A 16,191-nucleotide genomic window follows, 5' to 3' on the forward strand; every position below is an offset into this window, starting at 1 on the left:
TTGCCTGTGTTGTTTCCCAGAGCAGGGGCAGTAAGGTTTGGCTCATGGGAAGGGAGCCCACAGGGAGTGGGAATGATTCATCGACTGAATTAAGCAGATTTATGAGGTTATTTCTCAAACGTGTGTGTCATGCCATCCTGGCTTTGCTGCGCCACAGCACTGCTGCTAGGGCAGAGCCTGCCAGACCACAGCCCTTCCAGCAAAACAACTCCACTGGCTTGGTCTGCACAGGAGGCCACACATCCACACTTCCCAGGGCCAGGCTGCTGCTATTCGCAGTCACTGAGGAGCCCTGGGCAGGGGGAGGCAGCAGGGGCACACCAGGGCTCAAGGAGTTTGAGCTGCAGTTGGGGATTTCAAGCTGGAGAGTAACTTGCTGGGGAAAAGGTGCAATTTCTCCTTGTTCCCTTGTCTTGCAACATCTGAGTTGCTTTACCAGGAGCTGGGGGCCACTGTTCTGCAGAAGAGATGTCCCATTGGGCACCGGATGCCATTGGGGCCACAAACCATCCAGGAAGGATGCATTGCAAGAGCTGTGGTGTCTGTGAGAGGTTCGAGGCTGACTGTGGGATCATGCCAGTCCATGGGCCCCAACAGGGACAGTGGGAAGAACTCAGGAGGTGCAGGGCCTGTGCCCAGAATAGGGCTAAGGTTAGGGGACCCACAGCTGGGATTGTGCTTAGGTTATTCCAAGGAGTGCCCATGCCTGAGTAAAGGACGCTGTTTGAGGATGGTCCAGAGGAAACCCTCATCCATTGCTTTGGATGCTCCAAAGGAGACTCCCAGGCATTGTTTCTCAGGTTCCGTTTTCTACCAGCACTACCTAATCCTGTTTGAGGATGGTGCAGAGGAAACCCTCATCCATTGCTTTGGATGCTCCAAAGGAGACTCCCAGGCATTGTTTCTCAGGTTCCGTTTTCTACCAGCACTACCTCTTAGCCATGATGGTTAAAGTCAGGTGTGCAGCCTGCCTGTCCTTGCAGGTGCTGAGACTTTCCCATCACCAGTGAGCTCCCCCAGAAAACATCACCCCTCCAGTTGGATGGAACTTCGGCATCCTCCCTGCGGTGCCCACCGCACCCCAGGGCCATCACAGCCCTGTGGCACCCCCAAACCAGGGACAAGCCTGTTTCGCTAAATGAGTAGAAAATAGTCCTGGGACATTCCTGCCTGAGAGTCATTTAAAATCGACTAAAAGAGGTTACAACCTTCCAAGAAATATGTCTTTGGGAAGCTGCCCAGTGGGAAAGAGGACAGACCCAGAACATCCCAGCAGTGAGGGAAGATTGAAAACAAGCTAGGAATAAAAAAATTACTCTATATATAAACACGCCAGGCAGAAAAGCCAGGGCCTCAGCCTGTGTTCTTTGGTTGTTGTTGTTGTTTCTAAAGCTTTGATTTGGAAACTTGCTGCTATTTATAGCCCTCCCCTTTCCCTGCAGTGGTTACTGTGCTGATCCCTTCCAGATGCTGTTTCCTCACAGACCTGTGCTGTGGGGGCTATTGGGAGCTGGGGATTTTTTTTCAGCATTGCAAAACTGGGGATATGAAGGGGAGGGGTGAGCAGCCTCTGCACCCATGTGAGGGTGGGTTCACGAAGCACATGTCAGGAGTGAACCCACATGCAGGCACCACGGCTGCTTAGCTGCAAGAGCAGCTGCTGGGGAAAGATTTCTCCTGGATCCATTCTCCAAAAGGATGAAGGAATCCCCTATCATACAGCCCCCAAGGAACCCAAACATTCCTGCATAGCTTGGATGTGCTCTTGGCAGTTCCTAGTGTAGGTAGCCCTGGTCCTTGGGACATCCCTGTGATGTCAACATCTCTGTCCACCTCCAGCAACATCTCTCCGCACGTCAGAAGGTTGAATGAGTTGTAGGAATCCCATGGAAAATATGAGTCTGGGCTTTCCTGCCTGTGAGAGAGGTTTGGTGGTGACTCAGTGGCCAGTAACCAGGGCAGCAGCATACAAACAGGCAGTACGGAGCGTGAGGGAGGCAAGGGGATCCTGGATGGAGGAGGAGGCATGCTGGAGACTCAGAGGAGCGGGCTCCTTGGCTGGTGATAAGGAGGCTCAGGGCATTTATGCTGCTCCATGATGGGGTGAGGGTTCCGAGCCTGCTTGAGAACCAGCAAGGAGAAGGTGCTCTGTGTCTCGGGGGAGCAAGACAAAGGTTTCTGGGAGCCTGTGTCCCAGTATGGGCACAATGGAGCTTCCCTGGGACAGTCCAGGCCCTCCCAGCTGAGATGTTGAAGCCCAGGGGAGAGCCAGGGGGTCTAGAAGCAGCTGTTCCTTCGTTTGGGTGCAAACAGTGGGTGGCAATGGGCAGCACTAGGGCAGCTGTGATTTTGGGCCTTCTCTTTGCCTTCTAAAGAAAACTGCTCCTGAAAAGCATCACAGCACAGCTCTGGTCTCACCTCCCCCAGGATTCCCCTGTTCAAGTACAGATCAGTTTTAAAACACCTTCAGCAGGTTCTGGGTCTGTGTGCTGGGACAAGCAGAGAGACCCTGGGTGCCTGGCCATGGGGGAGACTCTCCAGGAGTGCTCCTGTGCATCCAGCTCTGCAAAGGAAGTGTGGGGACAGCCCAGGCTGGAGACTGGCCCGGTGCTGGAGCTAGGGAGGTGGGGGGCATCCTCTAGCAGAGCAGAGCTAGGGAGAGAGAACTGGACACAGGGAGTTTCATGCAATCTGAGCTTAATAGAGGGGAATGAACATTCTCCAGAGATGCTGTGGGCATTTCAGGACGGCTGATCCTTGGGAGGCATTGTTTGTACCCCAAACCCACTCTCCTGATCTCTCCCCTGGCTCGTGAACCCTGGATGACTCCAGCTTGGCATCTCCCGTGGATGGTTTGGCAGTGAATCAAGATTAACCTGAGAGCGCTGGGAAGCATTTCACTTGTGAATAAGCTGGTCCTTGCTGGATGCCCTGGCGTGCCCAGGAAGGAAAGCGAAGGAGGCAGAGGGAGTCTGTGCAGAGGTGGGTCTGCCTGAGTTACTGTCACACACACAGCGGGGACAGGCCAGGGGAGATACTGGCTAATCCAGAACTGGGCTGGAGAGCTGGGGACACCCCATCTCCGAGCCTGAACGTGCTGATCGTGACCCAGGCTGCCTGATGGCTGTTCTAGGAAAGCTAGAGATGCCCAGGCATGGTGAGAAGGGGAGGGAAAGGTCGGGCACCAGGCGGGGCCGGTGGCCAGCTCTGAGTCACGGCCCGGGCCGTGCTCACCGTCGCTCGGCCGGCTGATGACGTCGTGTCACCCGATTTTGTGGGAGGAAGCAGCAAACGCTGAGCTGTCGCCACAGCAACAACTGTTTTCCTGCACGCCTGGGGAAATTATGATCCCATGGGATGTACGTTTTGGGCTGGTCCCTCTGCTTGCTCACCCTTAGCCTTGCACACACTCCTACGTGTTCCTCAGGGTACTATCTGGGCAGAGTGGGCAGCGATATTTTAGGGCTCTTTGAGCTATTTTGGGCCATGCTGTGTGGGCAAGCGGAAGTGACAGGTTTTGGTTCCTGCTTCCAGAGCAACGGTTGGATTTGGGATGGGGGTGGCCAGGGTGGGGCAGGGTGGAGGGAAGCCAAAGGAGAACCCGGGAGCTGTCGTGGCCAGGAGGGGTGGGAAGATGCTCATGGCTGTGCAACATGGTGGGGAGGTGGGGGGGCTGCTGGGGAGGCTCCTCAGCCTCCCAGGAGTACTGCCCTGGTACAGGAGCCGTGGGATCAGCTGCTGGAGAGCAGCTGCTTGTTTCTCATCCCTGGGGATTTCTGCACTGTGTTTTGTGAGGTGCTATTTCAGGCAGGCCAAGAAGTGGGTTGTTTTCCAAGAAACCCCCTGGCTCCTCCAGGGAGGCTTGTATGTGAGGGGACAGTGCCATCTGCCTGCTGGGAGAACCGGCAGCGGGGCGGGGGCACAGCCATGGCACGGGCAAGGGGCTGCATAGCATCAGCATTTAGTAAGGACAAAAGGAACTGCTGGGCTGATCCTGTGAGGAGTGGGTAAAACAGCCTGGAACGACCCGCTTTGGAGCAGCACATCCCTCCCCAGCACTCCCTGTGCTTGGCAGGGGCCAGCAACTTCCCACTCCGAAAGCAAAAGTTGTCCCTGACCAGGCCCGGCAGGACGACAGGAGCAAGTGGCAGAGGCAGTTGCACGTGGGGCACACTGGACAGTGCATGGCCGCCACACCACCAGCCTCATGCTTCTACTGCTCCCACCCATCTCAGTAAACAAGTCCCAGGAACAGAGATCTGAGTCATCTGTCAGCTCAAAAACACCCAAACATGGTCATGGCCAAGCAGCAGCTCCTGCATGGGCCAGGCACCCAGCGTGTGTGCAGAGTGACCCTTGCCCCTCTCCCCAGCCAGCTCTGCCACGGTGCCTGCGGGTCGCCTGCCAGCAGAGTTTTTTGTGGGGGGCAGACAGAGGGGAGCGGAGCCAGGTCAGAGCTGTTAAAATGACACATTCCTTCCCTGTTTCCCCAAACAGGAAGGGCTCTGTGGAAGGGGCTGCAGCAGTGGTGCGGTGCCTGGCCACAGCGGGGTTCTGCAGGACCCTGCAGTGAGGATGCAGCAGCCCTTCCTGGGACAGACAGAGTCATCAGTGGGACAGCCAGAGGCTTGAGGATCTGTGCTGTCCCATGGCTGTGATGCGCCCAGCTGGACACAAATGGGAATGGCCCAATCCTGCCAGCGCTGCGGCCGCACACAGCCCCAGGCATGCGGCGAGCGTCAGCCCCTGCAACACCAGTGGCACCTTCTGGATCTGCTCCCTGTCCAGGGAAGGATACAACAGACATGGGAACGTTACTTCATGGCAAACACATAAAGAGACCAGTTAAAACAAAAAAAAAGACCAGTCCTATTCTGCATGACTGCACTCAGCAGCAGTATGACCCTGCTGGGGACAGAAACTTTTTGGGTGTCCTAAGGCACCTCAGCCTGGAGACCTAGAGTTCACAGGGTCAGAGCAAGTAGTGGTGGGTCTGGACTGGGATCCAGCTGGCTGTCTCCACCTTCTAAAAATACAGGGCATAGCACATCTTGGCTTTCAGCCGAGGGGCCCTCCCCACCAGACTCCATCTATGCCAATGAGGCAACATCTCTGGGATCTGTTAGACCTGAAAATTGGGAGATTCCCAAAGGAAACAATTTGCAGAAGCACAGTGCCTCTTTCCATGTTTACAATTCATTGCAAATAATCACTCCTGTCTGATGCAAAAATTAAGCTTGAAACAGGAAGAAAATGTTTTGTATTTGATGTATTTAGGAGTTGATCCTTCCTGGAAGAGGTTCTGGCTGGAAAGCCCCTTCAACTTCTTCCAGGCCCCCGTGCCTTGGTTAGTACATATGGGACATGTGTTCCCTACTTGCACATGATCCCTCACTAAGACATGTAGATGGGATGAGGGGGATTCAGGTGAGGGGGATTTTGAGGGCTGCAGACCCAGCTCTAGCAAATACCCTGGAGCAGGTTGCCCTATGCTGCTCACAGTTGGCAGAGGGTGTGGGAGATGGTGAGCAGACCCAGGCTGAGCAGGGCAATTTGCAAGCTCATGGGAGGAGGAGGAGGAGGTCCCTCAACCTTTTCCACAAGCTTTCCACCTCCATCTGTCCTACTGCCCTGTGGAGGTAGGAAGGGAAAGGCATTTTTGGCCTGGTGCTCTCTTGTCACTGCGATGGGAGCAGCAGGCAGAAAGCAGCTGTGCTTATATAGAGCACTGTGCCTGGCTCCTGGCATCCAGCTCCTGGATGCCACAGGGCTGAGCACACTTTGGTGACTGGCCTGTGGCTCGGGTGGAGATCAGATGGCCATAGACCTCCAAGCTCTCTCTTCTCATTAAGCCCTGTTAGTTTTCCACCCCCCAGCTGCTGGCCCCTCTTGGCCACGGGGGCTGAAATGTCCCCAGGGTGGTGGCAGGGCGCAGGGGCTGGTTCTTGCAGCCCTAGGCAGAAGTTGGTGACCCCAACTGTGCCACAGGGCACAGATGCAGCCCAAGGGTGGGCACATTGGCTGCCAGATCCAGGCCCTCGTTAGGCACCCCCCTCCCAGAAGGACATTTTGTCTTCTTGCCTGAGTTCCTGCAGCCCTGGGAGGTCTATCCTGGCCCCAAGCCAGTGCCTGGATTAATTAGTATTGTGGCATTCCCGTGCTGCAGCAGTGCTGTTTGCAGCAGCCTCTGGCTGCCTAATTGCACCCAGCGTGTGTGCAGAGTGACCCTTGCCCCTCTCCCCAGCCAGCTCTGCCACGGTGCCTGCGGGTCGCCTGCCAGCAGAGTTTTGTGGGGGGCAGACAGAGGGGAGCGGAGCCAGGTCAGAGCTGTTAAAATGACACATTCCTTCCCTGTTTCCCCAAGACAGGAATTCTGAGAGGTCACAGCCTCAGTAGCTCATGCCCTTCACAGCCAAGGCACAGGGTTTCCATGTGTGCTCACATGTTCCCACACTCCTTCTCCTAGGCAGGACTGCATGGACTTCAGGCAGCCCTGCTGCTGCCACAAAGCCCTTAGTGTAACCCAGGCCTGGCTTGGAGCAGGGATTTGCTTCTGGGCTGAGAAGGACCTTCCTCCACTCCATGCAGTGATGCGGTGGCATTCGGCAGGAGAGGTGTGAGCTCTGTCACAGCTGCATTGGACATGGCAGGGCACAGCGACAGCCTCAGTGGCTCAGGTACTGCTGGGATGCCCTTCACAGCCAAGGCACAGGGTTTCCATGTGTGCTCACATGTTCCCACACTCCTTCTCCTAGGCAGGACTGCATGGACTTCAGGCAGCCCTGCTGCTGCCACAAAGCCCTTAGTGTAACCCAGGCCTGGCTTGGAGCAGGGATTTGCTTCTGGGCTGAGAAGGACCTTCCTCCACTCCATGCAGTGATGCGGTGGCATTCGGCAGGAGAGGTGTGAGCTCTGTCACAGCTGCATTGGACATGGCAGGGCACAGCTGGGGCTGCTAGAAATGCTGCAGGGTGCTCCCAGGGTGCTCAGCCCTGTGAGAAATGGGAACGGCCCTGCTCCCCCATGGCATCCTGAAGGAAGCAGGCAGCTGGGGGCAAAGCAGGAGGGATGGGTTCCCTTGCTGGGTGCAGGTCGTGCTGGGTGTCTCGGTGGGTGCTGGGTGCTTCTCTAAATGTGAAATTATAGAAGACTGAGCAGTTACAGGAAGCTGGGGAGTGTCTCCCTTTGTCCAGGACAGCTGGAAAGCTTTTGGTTAATATTAGCTCCCAGGCACTGCTGCACCACCCCAGGAGTTTTGGCACAGCCTTTTCACTGCCTAGGAGAGCTGGGAGCTCCAGCTGTGCAGCAGAGCCCCTCCAGAACGTGTAGATTGGGAATGATCAGGTGACATGGAGGGAGAGAGGTGAGCAGCATCCCTGCTCCAACTTCCTGAAGGAGCAAAGCCCAGGCACTGCCAGCTGGGCTGGGCTCCAGCACTTTGGATTTAGCTCTCTGGCAGCACCAGTTCAGGCTGGAGAAGTGCTGGCACCAGACTGCTGTCCCAGGGTAATCCCTGGCCCTCTGCAGCCCACAGCCCAGGCCTGCTTGCTGCTCCAACCCTTAATTCTCTAACAATCCCTCCTTAATAGTAGCCTTTTCTGGGGTGGGAGCAGAGCCACGTGGGCCAATCCCATGACCAGGGCATCCTCCCCGTCAGAGTTTTGAGCAGTGACACCCACTCTGGCTGTACCCCAAATGACAACATGCCAGGCCTTGGGGACACAGCAAGCTGGTCCCTGGCAGGGACTGACCTGGGGAAGAGGCACAGCCCTGGGATCAGCAGAGAGCTTTGGAACTGTCAGCTCATCTCCAGACCCATCGGTCCCCTTCAGTCCGGACGCCTGCATGCAGCAGAGCACAGTCCCGGGCTGTGGGCCCTGGAGGGAGGGGCAGGCTGCTGTGACTGCCCTCGGAGAGGGACAGATGGCATGGGCATTGGCTAAGGCACTTCCTGCCCTGGGGCGTCACTCTCCCACTCCAGTGACAACGGCGATGATGCCAGCAGTGATGCAACGGCAGCCAGCTGTAGCTGTTGCTGTTATTGTAATTACGATAATAACAACAATAACAATAATTACCCAACTAAGGAGCCTGCAGCCTCTGCTGCTCAGTGGTGTGCCATTCAGGCTCTTCGCCTGGGTCCTGGCCCTGCTCCCCTTGGTGCCTGAGCCCCTGTACCGTGGAGGGACCAGAGCTCTGGGTGGTGTCAGCACCAAGGATTTCTGCCCCAGTCTGCTACTGGACCCGAATTCCCAAAGTGCAGCTGCAGCAGCTAAACTGCTCACACTCTGCTCTGTGTGCAGCAGTGTCTCACCTGCACCTCCTGAGCCTTCAGCCACCCCAAAGGCTGCCTGGGGTACCTTGATGCTCTGGTCCCACTGAGCATGGAGCCAGGCATGTGCCTTAAAGCACGTGTGTGTATGTGTCAGTGCCACGGCTGCAGGGCTCAGTATGTGTCCCTGTGTGAGTGTCCCAGTGAGTATGTGTCCCAGTGTCCCACAGTGCTGGTGACACCAGGGCCAGCAGTAGCACCACCACTGCCACTGCCACAGAGGCTCTCTCTGCCAGGTGGCTCAAGCCCATGTCTTAGGGGCCCCCAGAGCTGCTCCTGCACCACTGGCACTGACAAGGGACCCTGGTGTGCTCTGTGCTGTCTGTCCATCCGTTTGGGCTTGTGGGAGTGCAGCTCCTGTGTCCTGTGGTGACTGGCTCAGCCCGCTCAAAGCTTCCCTCATTCCTGGCCATCCGTGCAGGCTGTGCTTGTGAGCCTTGCTTTGGCCCCTACAATGTTCCTGTCCCTACTCCACCCCAGCCCCTCTGAGTACCTGAGCTCTGGTCAGAGGAAGGGGGTGCTCAGACAGACGAGGCACTGACTCCCTGGCCCAGCCCCATGGGGACCCTGGCCCAGCCTGCCTGCCTTCCCTGCCACTCCCTCTTTGTGCCTGGCCACAGTGGTGGGGACCTGAGGCAAGAAGGGCTTTGATGTGCAGTTCTGCTTGGTGCCACAGCTTCTGGGCACAGTGGGCTGGCACCAGTGGTTCCTGGGCCAGACAGCCACTTCAGAGGTGCCTCTGGCTCACATCCCAGCATGGCGCTGCCTTGTTTGTGCCTGGTGAGGCTGGGACAGTCCCCAGCACTTGGCTTCTGCTGTGATATGTTCCCAATAAGGCTTATGGAGAGCAGCAGGGCCGGAGGAGGCACTGCCCCAGGAGATCAGGCCACATGTTACACAAGAGAGCAGGTGCTGCCCTGGGGATGGCGAGGGCATCGGGAGGACAGGGAGACCCTGGGGGTGGCCCAAGAGGCCGCACAACTACAAAGCCTCCGACTCCTGCATTGCTGAAGCCATCCAAGAAATTGGTTTAATTGGGAGCTGCCATGGCAGGAAGCTGGTCCCGACTGGAAGCCCCGGCGGCCGACACTCAGCCGCAGTGCCCACGGTCCCCTCCTGCTGCCCAGGGCAGGGGCTGCACAGTCCAGGGGGCAGGGCTGGTGCTTTGCTGTGGGGTCAGTGCTGGATGGAGACAGCCTGGAGACATCCAGGGCAAGCTCTCCTGCTCTCTCCTCTCTCTGCAGCTGTCGTTAGGCTGATGGAGCCCCTTCACACTGAGATGGGATGGCACTGCAGCTTGGACCTTACTGGGACAGAGACAAGGCCCTGCATGCCCTGTGCTCACACCCACTCACCCTGTAAAAGCTCCTGTGCCATGTGTTCACCTGTGGGAGTTCCCAGCCTGGCAGTCACCTCGCTGATGGAGGCCAGACAGACAGAGCCCAGCCTGGACCCTGCCTTTGCCCCTGCTTTCCCTGAGCCTCGAACCTTCTACAGTCCAAAGGTTCTCTCCTGGAGAATGAATAACAGGCTGCTGGCAAGGCTGCAGCTGTCAGCCTCACGCTTGGCAGTGGCCTCCCCCTGCCTGCTCTCCCACTGTGGGACCATCTCCCCAGGGCACCAACCTAGCTGCAATGTCCCTGCCACCACTTCACCTTTGTCACTCATGGTCAGCCCGTGCTGTGGGGGCTGGAGAGGAGGCCAGGGCAGATAAGGGCCTCCAGACCCGCAGACAAATCTGCCTCCATCACCCTGGCTCATGCACCCTTGGGGGATTTTCCCAAGTGCACGGGCTGTTCAGGAGCATCGTGCTGTTCAGCATCACAGGAGCTCTGCTGTGGTGATGCTTCTACCAGAGTTTGCTCATTAAAAATGGGACCACGCTGATGTTCCTTGTTCCAGAGCATCAGAATGCTCCCAGCAGGTCAGGAGTCCCATTTCACACCTCTAGGACCTTTGGGACAGAGAGTTTAGCTATGTTTGGCTCAGAGGTGGCCAAGGACTATCTTTAACTTTGCCAGTCTATCTTCTGCTGTGGGCACAAAAGAATTACTGATATGACTGATAGGAGAGTGCAGGAAGGTTGAGAGGGAAATTTCTCCAGGGATGGAGGGGAAGGACTGGAAGTGTTGTGCTGCTTTGCACTGTGCAAGTACAAACAGAGCCCATCCATTCTCCAGGAGAGCAGTGGCTTTTTGCAGCCCACCTCTTGCTATCACTTCCAAGACCTGGGTATCCGTGGTGCCTGCTGCAGTGAGGCCTTCACCTGAGGTCCCTTCTCTGAAATGCCAGGGCTGCACAGCAAAATCAAAGCCCAAAAAATCACTCTGGCTTGTGATCCCAGAGCTGGGAGATCTCCTGCCATGAAGCCAAGCCCTAGCCCTGCCAGGGTTAGAGCCGCTGGCTGCAGCAGGCCGGGCCCAGGCAGGGCAGAGCGGGGCAGGGGAGGGCTCAGACATGACAAATACGCTTGGCCGCGTACGTGTACGTGTGACAGAACCAGCTGGAGTGATCCTATGCCAGGGCCCTGATCTCCGGGGCAGCAGTCCGTCACCCGGCCAGTGGCAGGGGCCAGTGTCTCCAGTGGGAGCAGAGGGGCCATTACAGCTGACTCCCAGTGACAATAAGATCTTGATTTTGCAGGGGCTGGGAGGGGCTTGGGGCCTTCTGGAGTTCTGGTCTATCCCACTGCAGCAGACCACCAGCTGGCGGTGGGGTGGCCTCACACACCTTGGCTGTCAGCAAAAAGCTGTGCAGAAGTTGTCGGGACCTGGCAGCCTGCCCTGTCCAGCACAGCCAGTATTTACTTGGCGATGTCATTCGTGTTCTGTTACTGTGCTGGTGGCTCTTGGGTAACCTCCATGCTGGGTAATCATTGACTGGGCTGGGAAGGCTGGTAGGAGACACCTCAGATACCAGAGAGACCTGAGTGCTGAGCTCAGAGGAAAATGTCCATGTCAGTGTCTGGAAATGGTGTAAACCTGGCACAGGGCTGCCTCCAGTGTCACCCCTACCAAGATCACGAGCTGCCTATCCCTGCCTCAGCACAGCCTGCAGGCAGCCCTGGGCTCGAGTGGCAGTGGGATGTGCAGGAACCAGGCAGAGAGGTCAGCCTTATCCAGGGTGCAGGTCAACCCTTGTCCCTCTGTTCTGCCCTCTGGTCTGGGAGCCAGGCAGTGCGGGCAGCTGGCACCACCCAGGGTGACTGAGACAGGCCATGGGCAGCCCCAGAGGGTCAGGTACAAGATAAGCCACTCATTTGCAAAGCCTTCTCCAATGGAGGCAACCCCTTTGCGACTTGTGTCCTCTTGTAAGTCCCGACAAAGTCTGGAGCCTGGCACCCGGATTTCCCACACTGATTTTCCTGGGGATTATGCTGTTTCTAATGATCAATTAAAGCAAATTGGCCAGGTCCCCCAGGCCCCTAAATCCTAGTTAATCCCTGGCACCTTCTGTAACTCCAAGTGCTCATTCATTAAGTGACAGTCCCATGGGGAAGTGCTTGCTCCAAGCGTGGCTCTGCCCACATGAAACCTTCTGGGTCGGGGTTGTTTGTCTGGCTTCGAGAACTTGCTGTTTCTAATTGAGTTGTTTATTCTGGTGCTGTTTGCTCTGAGCCAATCTCCCTTTCTTGGCTGGAATGAGGAAGTTCACTTTCTCAGGAACATTTTACTGCTTAGCTGCCTCCTTATCGCCACTAATGATCTCATTAACCTCCTAAGAGCTGTTGCGCTGGCCCTGGCATGGGCAGGCAGGAGGCATCTCAGGTTGTTTGTGCCTTTTGCACTCCTGTCACCCTCCTGCCTGACCCACCTGTTTTCCACCTGCCTCAGCAACTTTTGTTAACAGTATGTCCTGCTTTTCCCTAACACAATCTGACATACTCTATCCCCTTCCCTCTTCTCTCATCCTCTAAGCTTGTCTCCTTGGGGCTGTTTGACCTTGTTTCTACCTGGGAATCTGAAGTCCTTTTGCTACAGCAGGTCCCACTGCTGTCCCAGCCATGGGGAGTCTCTGTCCAGAGGATTACACACAAATCCACCTCACCACGGATACAAAGCTGTGGCTCCCTGTGTGCTGAGCCATGGCAGAATGTGGGCAGATGGCTCCTCACTGGGCTACCCTTTCTGCAGCTGGGTGGGGATGACAGAGCAGCCAGCATGTCTGGCTCCCAGAAGCATGACACCCCTGTGCCACAGGCAGGGACCTGCAGGGACAGCTGGACCCAGCCAGACCAAAGTGTCATAGAATCACAGAATCCCAGAGTGGTCTGGGTTGGAAGAGACCTCTAAAGGTCATCTATTCCACCCTCCTGCTATGGACAGGGACAACTTCCACTAGACCAGGGTGCTCCAAGCCCCACCTAGCCTGGCCTTGAACACTTCCAGAGATGGGGCAGTCACAGCTGCTCTGGCCACCCTGTGCCAGGGTCTCACCAGCCTCATTGTAAAGAACTCCTTTCCTATATACAGTCTAATTCTGTCCTACTTGTCCTGTTGCAACACGCCCCTGCTGACAGGTTTGTCCCTCCACAGGACTTGACCAGGCTGGGGACACAGCTGCAGCCCACAGGCCACAAAACATGTCATTATTTTTATTTTTCCCAATGGGAAAACTAATCACAGGAGGATGTAGATAGGATACCTGAGGACTGAGAGAATGAGCCAGCTGCTCTCCTTAGGCATCCCCAGCAGTACTCAGGGCAGGGAGAGGGGCTGTGCCAAGGGCAGCTGGTGGTGGTGAGGTCTCGGCAGGAGTGCAGTGCACCCTGCGCACACTGCGGTGGCTGCGGTCTTGCTGCCAGGTTACTGCCTGCTGTTTGTTTCACTTCCTGATACCAACAGATGCCTGTGGCGGGTGTCAGGGCAGGGTGCCGGGGACACAAACTGCCAGGGAACACTGCGTATCCATCCCAGCAGCCCTGCCCCGGCCCCCGCCCTGACAGTGAGCCCTGGGCACAGGCAGCCGCTGCCCTCTGCAGCCGGCTGGGCTTGCTCTGGCAGGTCCCCATCCCACTGGGGCTGTGGGGGGACAAGGGTTGGCAGTGTTCCTGGGAGGGGGGGACAGCCCTGTGACCTGTGCGGGGCCAAAAGCCCTGAGGGGCTGTCGGCTGGCACTGCTGGGTCCTGTCCCAGCCCTAAGCAGAGGGCACAGGCCTGGGCTAGCTCCCCAGTTATATAACGGCGGCACGGCACCAGGACAACAACAGCCGCTCTGCAAGGACTGCTTGTGCTGCTCTGGCATGTGCTGCCACTACCCCACAGGTGCCCGTGGGCTGACAGCGCTGGCAAAGGGCACAGCTGCACTGTGCCTGTGGTGGGCAGCCCTGCCAGCAGCTCCTGGCATGCATGTCTGCTGGGAACAGCTCCTTTCCCTCTGCCTGGGCTGTGGCCTGCCTGCCATGGATGCCTGAAACCTCTTACCCAGCTGGGACTGCTTGGAGGCATGCTAGGGTGTCAGCCTGACCCAACCTTAGAAAAACCTGCTTCCCAGGGGACGTGAACAGAGGGGAAACTGAGGCACAGCAGAAGGCTGGGTGAGCTGTGGGGATGTTCTAGATGAGGACCCTCAGCTCTGGTGCAGCTCCTGCATGCCCTCCACCCACCCTGCTGCACGGGTTCCTGGGGGATGGGCTCTGCATGCTCGGCTTGTGGCTGGTGCATCCTCACACTCGCGTCTCTCCCTGTCCCGCTGTCCCAGGTGGAGGGGAGGTCCCAGTGCTCGTGAAATGCTTGTTCAGGTGTCCTGGGAGGCTGCTGCACGCAGAGGCCCAGCGCCCTGGCTGCCTCTGTATGCTCCAGCTGGTTCTTGCTCTCACCAGCACCAACCCCCATGGCACCGAGCTGTGGCTTGCTCAGGCCTGGCTCCACAGCTTGTGCCACTCTCCAGTGAGAGCCTCCCCTGCACAGCACAGCTTCCCCTTCTACCCCAGTCCTGGGTAGCTGTGGTGGGCTGGCCTGGATCCATGGAGGCGCCGGGCACCAAGGAAAATCCCACACATGCATGCGTGGAAAATCCCACACATGCATCTGTCTGCAAAGCTCCCGCAGGGCTGGGCTGGGCTGGGACATGATGTTCGATTTGAGGAGCAGGGAAGCACACAGTGTTTGAGACACAGGGAGGGATGTTGCATAAGGCCCTTCTGCCTGGCTGGAGTGGAATCTCCCCAGGAGAACACAGTGAATGAGTGAGAACATGCAGGGTTAGGGGGTGTCTCCCCTATATCCTGACCCTTGGGCAGACCCTCAAATCCTGCTGCCCTTCCTGTGCTGCCCCAAACCCCCTCCCAGGCTGCTGCTCACCTGCGCTCGCTGCACTGAGCATCACGTACACAGGCTTCCCACCCTCTGCAACGACACGCACCTCCGAGCCCTTTTCTCCATCATTCCCCTGAGCTGAGCCAGTCGGGGTGGATCCAGGGCTGGGCTGGGAGACACTGGGCGCCAGGGGAGGTCGGGTGCGGGATGTCAGGGGGTGCAGGATGCTGGGGTGCTCGTTAACCCCTGGGGCACCGTGGGGCAGTGGGGAGGTGGGGGCTCTGCAAGGGCTGCCCTGTGCCATTGGCTGGCACTTTGTCACACCACGCCGCAGGACGGGAAAGGCTCTGCCTACCCGTGGGAGGAAGGCTGAGCTCTGAAACAAGCGGTCAGGAGCGAGTGGCTGCAATGAGTGGGTTTTGCCACAGCCTGTCCCCGTCTGCCTCTGTGCTGTGCAGGACTCCAAGGCTGTGGGGACAGGACAGAAGATGGGGAGAGGCAGCAAACAGGACTCCCAACACCATCACTGCATCCCTTGAATGCAGCTGGATTGAGGAGTGCAATTAGAACAAATGTGGCACAGAGCTCATCACCACAGGCCAAATGTTCCCCAGCCAAGAGGGGCCAGAAGGATGGCCAGACCATTTCCCAGCATCCCCAACACCCACCGTAGTGACCTGGCCAGTGCAAGCACAGCTGGACCCAGCTGCTCTGTGGAAAGGCCCTTTCTGGAGCAGCTGTAAACCTGAGAGTCTGGCAGCACTTGGGGGTCTACTGTGTGTGCCCCCCACAGGCTGCTGCAGTGCCCGTGTGTGCAAGGGATGTGTATGTACATGGTAGAGGAGCCTGAACCTGTTTACACACACACAGGAAAAGTTATCAGACACGCAGAGGGAAAGCCATCACACACATGCACTCACAAGGCACACGCGTGTGCCCTTGCACTAGAACACTTGCAGGGCTGCCTGCATAAGGCTGCTGTGGGGTCATCGTGTTGAGACAGAACAGGGAGGAGAAAGCCACCCAATAATGATTTCAAGCCTGTAGCCTATGTTTTGTTGTTTACCCAGCGTTTCCAGGGTGCCAACCACCCCCAGCTCCGTGACTCACGCAGGACTAGGGCTGAACCTCCCTTACCACAGCAGAGACACAAAACTGTGGAGTTGTGCTGCCTCACCACAGGGCCCAGGCACTGCCAGCCCAAGGAAGGCTCCGGATGGCCCAGGAGATGTGTCCCTAGAAAACCCCAGGGGAGCATACTGCACCTTGCTTCAAACATCCTGCCAGCTTGGGGCTCTGCACAAACACCTCCAGGCTTTAACCTGGAGTAGCCAGCAGCAGCCCCAGAGATGGAGGGTTTGGGGTTTTTCTCGCCCTCCCTCACTTACCCCATGGGGCTGAATCAAAAGCTGGCTGTGCCCTAGAACAGGGTTGGGGCATTCCCCACCCCTCTCCAGCATTGTTCAATCCAGATGACCCATCCTCTTACTCTCATATGTTTTGAGATGGCCCGAAATGAAAAAAAAAAACACCCAAACAAAAAATATCAGTGATGGCTGTGAGAACAAAAACACCAGAGGAAGAGTAGAGCTGGGGATACGT

The sequence above is a fragment of the Onychostruthus taczanowskii genome, unplaced genomic scaffold, assembly GCF_017590055.1.
Source record: "Onychostruthus taczanowskii isolate IOZ18803 unplaced genomic scaffold, ASM1759005v1 scaffold81, whole genome shotgun sequence".
Lineage (NCBI taxonomy): Eukaryota > Metazoa > Chordata > Aves > Passeriformes > Passeridae > Onychostruthus > Onychostruthus taczanowskii.